General features: G+C 39.7%; 1 protein-coding gene across 2 annotated transcripts in view; it reads right to left on the bottom strand.

The window, feature by feature from the left end:
* Positions 1-9,231, bottom strand: part of atl (atlastin GTPase) — a 412,469-nt gene that overhangs the window by 45,977 nt on the left and 357,261 nt on the right. The gene's annotated exons all lie outside the window — the stretch shown is intronic.

Genomic DNA, 9,231 nt, shown 5'->3' with positions numbered 1-9,231 from the left:
CACACTGGTTTCTTCACATTTATCACCGGGTCTCATACTGTTGTGTAAGGTGCGATTCACAGCTAGAATATCTTAAATATGAGGGTTGTTGCATAAGCCATGGTAACTATGGTGGATGTGGGATTTTTTTCTCTCCATAAATGTGGGATGTACCAGACAAATGAAAATATACAGATGGGAGTGTGTAGCATATGAATAATGCCAAGTAGGTTTACCAGGAGTAGGATATAAAGCAAAGAGACTGTCAGCTATGAAATCCTTGTGCTACATGATGTTTATTCTTAGAAATTAACTTTATACTAAGCCCTCAAAGTAGTTCCCCAGATTGTCCACAACACACTGCCAGTAATGCAGGAGATGTCTGATACCAGTCACCTCACCATGTGTGAAGTTTGCAATCTCATGTTTCACAACATTAGCAATGTCCTCTCGTCTCACACACCGTCTCCCATGCAATGGTTCCTTCACTTCAGGGATGAGGTCAAAACCGCAAGCGGTCAGGACCGGTAAGTATGGTGTGTGTGCCAAATTTACCATCCCAAGTGCTGAAGTTGCCTCCATACAGCCTCTGCTGCATGTGGTTTGTCATTGTAGTGGAGGATGACAGTGTTGAGAAGATCCAAGCGTTCGTCCACAATGGCATAATGTTAACTGTCTCTGCAGGAAGGTTCTATAGTACATTGCTTTCACTGTTGTGCAATGTGGAACGAAATGACATGTAATCATGTAAGCCACAATGACAACCAGTTTCAATGGGGAAGGTTTTGCTGGAACTTCTGCTATCCTGGTGATCTAGAATGTTGCCATTCTGTAGACTGGAGTTTGAGCTCTGGTTCATATACCTTGGCCTAAAATTCATCTGTGGTCAGTATTCTAATTATGTTACTGGCTCTGCATCCCATTAACTACTTTTATTTTTTTCAGAGAGTCACTATTCTCTCTTATCAGATGTAAGGCTTTTCAGGCGTTTGCTCTATTAACCAGCATTTCGTCTTAGGTCTGACACTAGACTTGTCAGAGTGGGATGTGTCAGACCCTACCCACTGACGCTGGGTGTATGCAGTTGAGCTTATCAGAAGCCTATATATGAGGCACAGTCTGATAACTGCATACGGGAGATAAATCCCCACAATGGAATTATTGCCCGCCTAGCAATTCCGAATGGAAAATTCTAAATTCCCATGGAGGGAATTAGATATTTTTCACCAATAGAGCATGTCAAAAACATATCAAATGTAAGGCTTTTCAGGCGTTTGCTCTGTTTACTATTCTTTCTAGCAATTAGTCACCTTCCTGCCGATAGTGTATCAAGTAGTCAAGAGCATATACCACAAAGTGTCCACTTTTGCAAGTCAGCAAGTGCATGTGGCACCTATCATAATGCAATTTTATGCAGATGAAGATCTTCCCATAAGATTCTGCAGATGGTACATTTTTAATGCCTGTTTCGGCGTTAAACTCAAGAAGTGCCCATCTTCCATCCAAGTCCATGCATCCCACACAGCAAAGGTCAAGATTCTCCAAACTCATAATATAATGATGTCTAAATCAGCATGATCCATTTTTAGAAGAGCTAAGTTGGTGCCGCATTTTACAATCAACGAAAGACATTCAACAAGGACTTGAAATTTTAGCCTTTACATAGTTTTATCTATTTATTTTTATTTTTATTATGTGACACACTTATCTTTTGGTTTTAAATTGATATTCAAGCTATTGCTGATGAAGTCCATGATATAAGGACGAAACATGTACTAATTGATTTTAATTAAATTGACGTTTGTATTGTAAGGTTTGACTTCTGTGAACTCATAAGATTCACAGTGACAATACAGAAACATTATGAAGTTTATAGTTTGTAATTAGGTGTTGAGCATTTGAAACGACGGTCACTTTTGCTGTTAGAAAGGTTTATAGCAGTGCCAGGATATATATAAACTGAATAGATATCATTCTGAGTAGGTGGCCATGACCTTGAGCCAACCAGTCACAGTACAGCACTTGAGAATCAAACTGATTTGATTCTTGAGGAAGGAACAGAGTGACGAGTGAGGTGCCAGCATTGAATGTCCACAATTAATTTAAATATATGGGTTCGTTTTGCATCTCTTAGCTTCACATGTGAAGAGGTGGGAGTTATGAGTGCTGAGAGAGGGGTGATCCACCCGGTATGCTCGTATTCTTACAATTCTACTAAGGTGTGGTAAATGTCAGCACTATACACATGGTTTGTAGCATCAGAGGTAAGGATAGTCATGTCTTATGAGGAAAGCATGTCTTCTAATTCCTTATTGTCGTATTTCTTCGTAAGTCTTAGCCACTAATTACTACACGTGACACAACAGTCCAGACACCAACAGATCTTCCAGACCATTGCACGTTGTTGCTTGTTTCATGACCATGAAGCATGCTGCTGGCCATCTTGCACTGGTTCGGTACAGAAGGGCATTATTCCCCACTGCTTCCACAAGCTCTCTATGACATTCTTTGGAGTTGCGACCCTGGCAAACAGCCAGTTTAATATACGCACGCTGTTCATGCCTCGTCAAATCCATTCTGCATGGAGCATGGCTCAATTCTACAGTTCCATCACGCTGGACACCTGTCCAATGCACCTCATCCTGTGCTGTGTCCATGTACTATCAGTATCATGCCTTCCAGGACATATGACCACTGTATAGCAGCATCACGCATATGTGAGGAAACAAACAGTTGCCATGACTTACGCCCCAACTATCATATCTTTAAATTTCAAGGGGTTAAATGGCAGATGATCATAATTTTTTCCAAGTACTATCTTTGCTGATTTCAACCTTTTAGTTTAAATTAGATTAATTTGTGTAATCTACTATGTATAATTTGTCTGTAGAGTAGTGTTCTGTAATTTTTTCACTCTCACAGAGTCTTATTTCAACAGTAATTGATATTGCCTGAATGGTATTTATCCACAGTTCTCTCGTCTGTTTTAGTCAATCACCACTGTTTTTCCTTTTTGTTCCGAAGTGGGTATACCCTTCAATACAACATGGACATGCTTCTGATGGCTGTAGGCCTTAGCGCATTCCTTTACCTCCCTCCGTTTACCCCACTGTTCCGTTAGCTGCATCCGTCACACACATCTGCTGGGGCAAACCTAGACCTTCTCTCATCCACTTTATGTATATCTTGTCATTTTGCCAATATTAGTCCTCAAACAGATTCAAATATCCGCCAATTAATTTCACAACCCTCACAAAGTATGTTGAGTTCATATGCTGTACAGAACATTTCCTTCCCTGTTCAATCCACCTAACAACAACAACAACAACAACAACAACAACAACAACTACTACTACTACTACTACTACTACTACTACTACTACTACTACCACCACTGGTATCACATCATATCAAACAGCCCTATAGTCCCAATAATCCTGGATATCCCAACTCCACAATCTTTCTATTCTCCCCAATATCAGCAGTATACTCAACAACCTCCTCCATTTTTTCCAGCTTCCAACTTAAGTGACTGTTGAATTTTGAACCTAAAAACCACAATTTTAAAGCCTGTAAGCAGAAACTTTGATCGATATGTTTATACCAAATATTTAAAAAAAGGTGAAACAAGAAGTCAGTGCTTTATAGTGTAATTTTGATTTTCTTTTGTGTAATTTCAAATCGAACAGAAGTCAGATAGAAATTGTGTTACCTTATAATTATCATAACAGGAAAGCAGATTTTATTACTTTTAATTTGAATAAAATTCCTTGTTTACCTTATTGTAATAACCTCAAATTACAAATTATATTTTGATGACAGTTTTAATTATTATTTTTATATTACCAAGCTTGAAGACTTTTCTCTCAGAACCTCATGTAAAATACCAAGAGTCATCTTGCATTTGTGACCTAACAGTAATCAACACCACTGGCAGCTACCACGGTAACCGCGCTGCTTCCCTTCAACCCCCGCGCGCGCATAAAACTCTACCTTCAATGTCCGTGTTATTAGGCCTATAGGCTACATCGCTAGCCGTGGCAATCAGTTGCACAGTGCTTCTGCGTAACTTAACTGGTTCTTGTGAAACAGTGATGAGAGGATGCTACTTGACAAAGATGTTGATTCCTATAGGGAATCTGAAATATTTGTTCCGAATGAGTAAATTTATAATACCAATATAAATGGTCCATTATTGGACATTATAAATTTTCCAGCTAACTCATTCCTGGTTGCCAGCGTTTCGCCCACGTGTGCCAGGCTGGGCTCATCAGTTGGTACCTAGCACACCTACCAAGACGCTGGCTAGTGCATACCGTGAAGGCCACTGCATAGGCTAATTGTAGCCACCGGCAGTGCCAATGCACTATGATAGACTTTGTCCCACTATCAAAAATTGATGCCTGCTTGGCCATCAGATGACAAAGATGTTGATTCCTATAGGGAATGGCAGATTATTGGTATTATAAATTTACTCATTCGGAACAAATATTTCAGATTCCCTATAGGAATCAACATCTTTGTCATCTGATGGCCAAGCAGGCATCAATTTTTGATAGTGGGACAAAGTCTATCATAGTGCATTGGCACTGCCGGTGGCTACAATTAGCCTACGCAGTGGCCTTCACGGTATGCACTAGCCAGCGTCTTGGTAGGTGTGCTAGGTACCAACTGATGAGCCCAGCCTGGCACACGTGGGTGAAACGCTGGCAACCAGGAATGAGTTAGCTGGAAAATTTATAATGTCCAATAATGGACCATTTATATAGGATGCTACTTGGCGGGAGGCAAACCCCTGAATAGATAAAAAAATGTCCCTGTATTAGACTCTAAAAAAAGTTTCTGAAATCTGCAGAATGGCATCAAAACATGCAAGCTTTCAAATTCTTAGAAAAACCCTTGCTACTCAGCGGCAGAGTTATAACGTGTCTACTGTAGGTACCTGACACTTAGTAAAATTAACAGTTTTACAGGCAGCCGGAATATCTTTGTGATGGATTGTTGTATTGTGAAGACACATGCAACAAGTATTGCAGGCAAATTTTCAACGGGTTCTTGTCAGCATTATGATGCCAAATTAAGTAAATGAAGAATAATTGTGCAGCCACAAGAACTAAAGCCAAAGTTCCGCGTTAGCATGAACAAAAAGATAGCTTAAAAATGCTTAATGTGCAAAAAATGCATTCACTGGCCCACAATAAGGATGCTTTAAAGAAGTTGAAGATTAAATTGTGAGGTATGTGTGTGAAAAATGCAAAGGCGGAATGGCCATACCACGGCGCAATAAACTTGTTGACCTTCAACATCCGCCCCTTCATTATACATCATTAGCCCTTGAAGTCTGCCGAAGCCGGCAAGCGAGATGTGAATCTAGGGGCAGCCAGTTGTACTTGACGCTTTGTACAACTTACAGTTTTATAGACAGCAATAATATTTTCCAGCTATCGGCAGCCCTGAAAATGGTTTTCCGTGGTTTCCCATTTTCACACCAGGCAAATGCTGGGGCTGTACCTTAATTAAGGCCACGGCCGCTTCCTTCCAACTCCTAGGCCTTTCCGCTCCCATCATCGCCATAAGACCTATCTGTGTCGGTGCAACGTAAAGCCCCTAGCAAAAAAAAATATTTTCCTGATGGATCGTCATATTGTAAGACATGTGGAACAGGTATTACTGGCAAATTTTCAATGGGTTCTTTTCAATATTACGATGCCAATTTTAATTTAATGGTTACGAAACGCACAGAAATAAAGGATGATTATGCAGCCACAAGAAAAAATACGGCATAACTAAAGCCAATGTTCGGCGTTGGTGTGAAGACAAAGATAGTCTAAAAATGCATACTGTACAAGAAAGGGATACGTATGATTTCACAATGCAATGTTTATGCCTGATTTAATGTGTCTTGCATTCAGGGTCGTCTTGGATTCAGAGAAATATGGTACTTGCTTATTTAAAACAAAGTATAAAAAATATATTAAAATATCAATGCTGATGTGTAACCAATATATTTAAAAGAATGTAAATTTCAAATGGAAACTCTGATTGTTATTGTCTTTGAAAACTGAAGCCAATGATGATTGTTGAAACATGTCTTCTAAATAAGTAAATACATAAAGCGCCCACATTAATTAAAGGTAAAATACAAATACTAAATTACGGTACTACTTGTTTAATATTACCTTTGAAAATCCATAGCCTGTGTCCAGTCAATCGACCGGGTCAGGAATGGAATGAAGCCCTCGTCTAGCAGTGAGGATAGGAAATGTGCCGACTGCCGAAGCCTGACGCACTCCTCTGGAGGCAATGACAAATGACTGCTAGATGAAAGGTTAATTGAGTGTGTTGCTGGAATGAAAGATGACAGGGAAAACCTGTCTTGCCTCCGCTTTGTCCAAGCACAAATCTCACATGGAGTGACCGAGATTTGAACCGTGGTATCTAGCGGTGAGAGGCCGGCGCGCTGCCACCTGAGCCATGGAGGCTTTTAATATTACCTTTATACTACACGAATTTAATCTGAGAATAATATTATATTACTACTGCTAACTGATTATAATGACCAGATTTCCTTCAAGAGAGGGTTTACATTAAGATTGTTGTACTTCAGTGGTTTCATATTGCCTTCATTTCAGATTAGCAAGTACTGAAATGTCTTCAATAACATTCTTAAATAGTCATTGAACTTTTGTAGGCCTTTCTTCACTTTCCAGTATAAATGCAGAAATTTACCATATTTCCGCCTTCTCTTATTGCAATTTAAATCAGAGCAATTTAAATGAAGATTAAATCGTGATTAATATCACTTGTCTTACCTAATTTCATCTTATTAAATGCTGTTCATTGTTCAAATTCATATAAAAATCAACAACTAAAATTCAGTTTGCTTCCTTATTGTCGTCTTATTGCTTGTAGTCTACGGGGTGACACTTTGGTACCCATCTCGCATGTTAGGGATAGTAGGAAAATGATGCTGTATGATACCCAAAGTAGCAGGGAGGAAAGATCCTTATTTTATGCTTGCAAGTGACCTAGCAGCCCATTCCAAGAGTTTTCTTACTTGTAGAGAAGAATTAAAATTGAAAGGGCATACAACATTGCCGATATGAGTAATTATTAAATGTTTCCCCTTCCCCGAAGGACTCTTTAATATTCTTGCAAGTGCAAGCAGTGATTAAGTCGGAAGCGACAACACTAGTTCAAAAGGCCTAATTATACCATGCCTTCATGCAACTCAGGTAAAAAAACATCATGTGTGGTAATAAGATTGGACAAATGGTGAATGATAACTGAGGCTGTGCAGTATAATGAATGATCACAGCTCAGGATATAGAGAGATACCAATAGGTGTAGACCTAATCATTTACATGTCACCATCTTAATTTGCATGGAAAAGTTTTTTAGGATAAGATTGAGCGAACTGAGAAAAAAAGTTGAATTTTTTTGCAGGCTCATAAATAAACCCCAATATAAATTACTGTCGAGCCACATATTACATTATATTTTAAAGAATAGCCAACTCATACATGAAAGAAGTGAAAAAAAATCACAAAATCTTCATGATTACCGGTAATAAGGTTTTTTGTGTGATATTTCACAAAATATAGTGGTGGATACAGCATGTTGTTACAGTCTTTGCACTAATATATGGTCCCTTGTCATTTTGAAGTAGGGAACTGTTATCATTGACATTTTTTTTTTTGCTAGGTGTTTTACGTTGATCATTGAAATAAAAACTGTAGAATTGCTTTGTAATAATTATAGAGCATGAGCTGAGAAAATATAAGAGTGTAGATAAATGGATCAGTAGACTGGTATTCTTATACTTCTATGGTATATTTGTGTACAATTCAGCATAATTCCTGAGGGCGTGATTAGCTCAGTGGATTAGCTGCTGGCTTCCCACCCAAATGGCTGAGGTTCGAATCCCGATCGATCCTGGGTCAAGAATTTCATCTCAGGAATCACGTGGCATCAGGAAGGGCATCCAGCCTTAAACCCCTGAACCCAAATGAGCCCGAGTGGCACCAACGACCCCAGAAATAACTGGGATAAGCTGAAGAATGTTGTGTTTGCAGTCCTTTCACAATTACTGTACATCAGTACATTTTCAAACTCAGGCTGAGAGGGGAGTTCCCGGATAGTTATTTTCCTCTATTATGATATTTTCAGGAAGGAAGTCATCAATCAACTTCCTCAACCATATGGGAAAAATCAGAATCCTCACTTGCATCGTTCATCAAAACTTCAAACACTTTCTCACTGTCATTACTATTTCAGCACTACTGTGAGCGGCCATGCTCATCAGCTAGCTGTTGATTCCCAAGAACCGTATACAGTTGCGTACTAAAACCAAGTTTACAGCACTTCCCGTGAAGAGGGATGTGAAAGGGCTAGGATTGGGATGGTCGCGGCCATGGCCTTGATTAAGGCACAGCCCAGGCATTTGCCTGGTGTAAATATGGGAAAATGCAGAAAACCATCTTCAGCGCTGCCAAATGTGGGATTTGAACCCACTATCTCCTGAATGCAAAGCTCACAGCTGCACAACCCTTACTGCACGGCCAACTCGCTCAGTGTTTATACAGGTAAGTATTAAAGAGTGGTAAAGAATAAGGCAATGGTGGTGGTTAGAGAAGAAAGGGAAGGGAATTATAAAAATTAAGGGTCAAAACCTTGAAATTGTGGAGAGATTTGAATATTTGGGAAGCAAACTGATGTAGGATGCAGGGCTGGACATGGAGATCAGTAAAATGATTCAACAAGGAAATTCATTCTACCCTAGTGTGAGAAACCTGGCGTGGAGGAAGGAAGTACCAATAAAGTGTGACCATTTTTCTTTTACTATTTGCTGTAAATCACACTGACACAGATAGGTCTTATGGTGACGATGGGATAAGAAAGGGCTAGGAGCGAGAAGGAAGCAGCCATGGCCTTAAGGTACAGCCCCAGCATTTTCCTGGTGTGAAAATGGGGAAACCATGGAAAACCCTCTTCAGGGCTGCCAACAGTGGGGTTCGAATGAAAGAATACAAATCGCTTTATGTTGAACTGTCACAGATAGATTTTATGGCGATGATGGGACAGGAAAGGGCTAAGAGTGGGAAGGAAGTGGTCATGGCCTTAATTAAAGTACAACCTCAGCATTTGACTGGGGTAAAAATGAAAAAACCATCTTCAGGGCTGCTGACCTAGTATCTCCCGAATGCAAGCTCACAGCTGTGCGACCCGAACCGCGCAGTAACATATCCAACA

This window comes from Anabrus simplex, chromosome 2, assembly GCF_040414725.1.
Source record: "Anabrus simplex isolate iqAnaSimp1 chromosome 2, ASM4041472v1, whole genome shotgun sequence".
NCBI classification, from domain to species: Eukaryota; Metazoa; Arthropoda; class Insecta; order Orthoptera; family Tettigoniidae; genus Anabrus; species Anabrus simplex.
The sequence above is the reverse complement of the archived record's forward strand: the minus strand, read 5'-3'. Positions and strand labels throughout refer to the sequence as shown.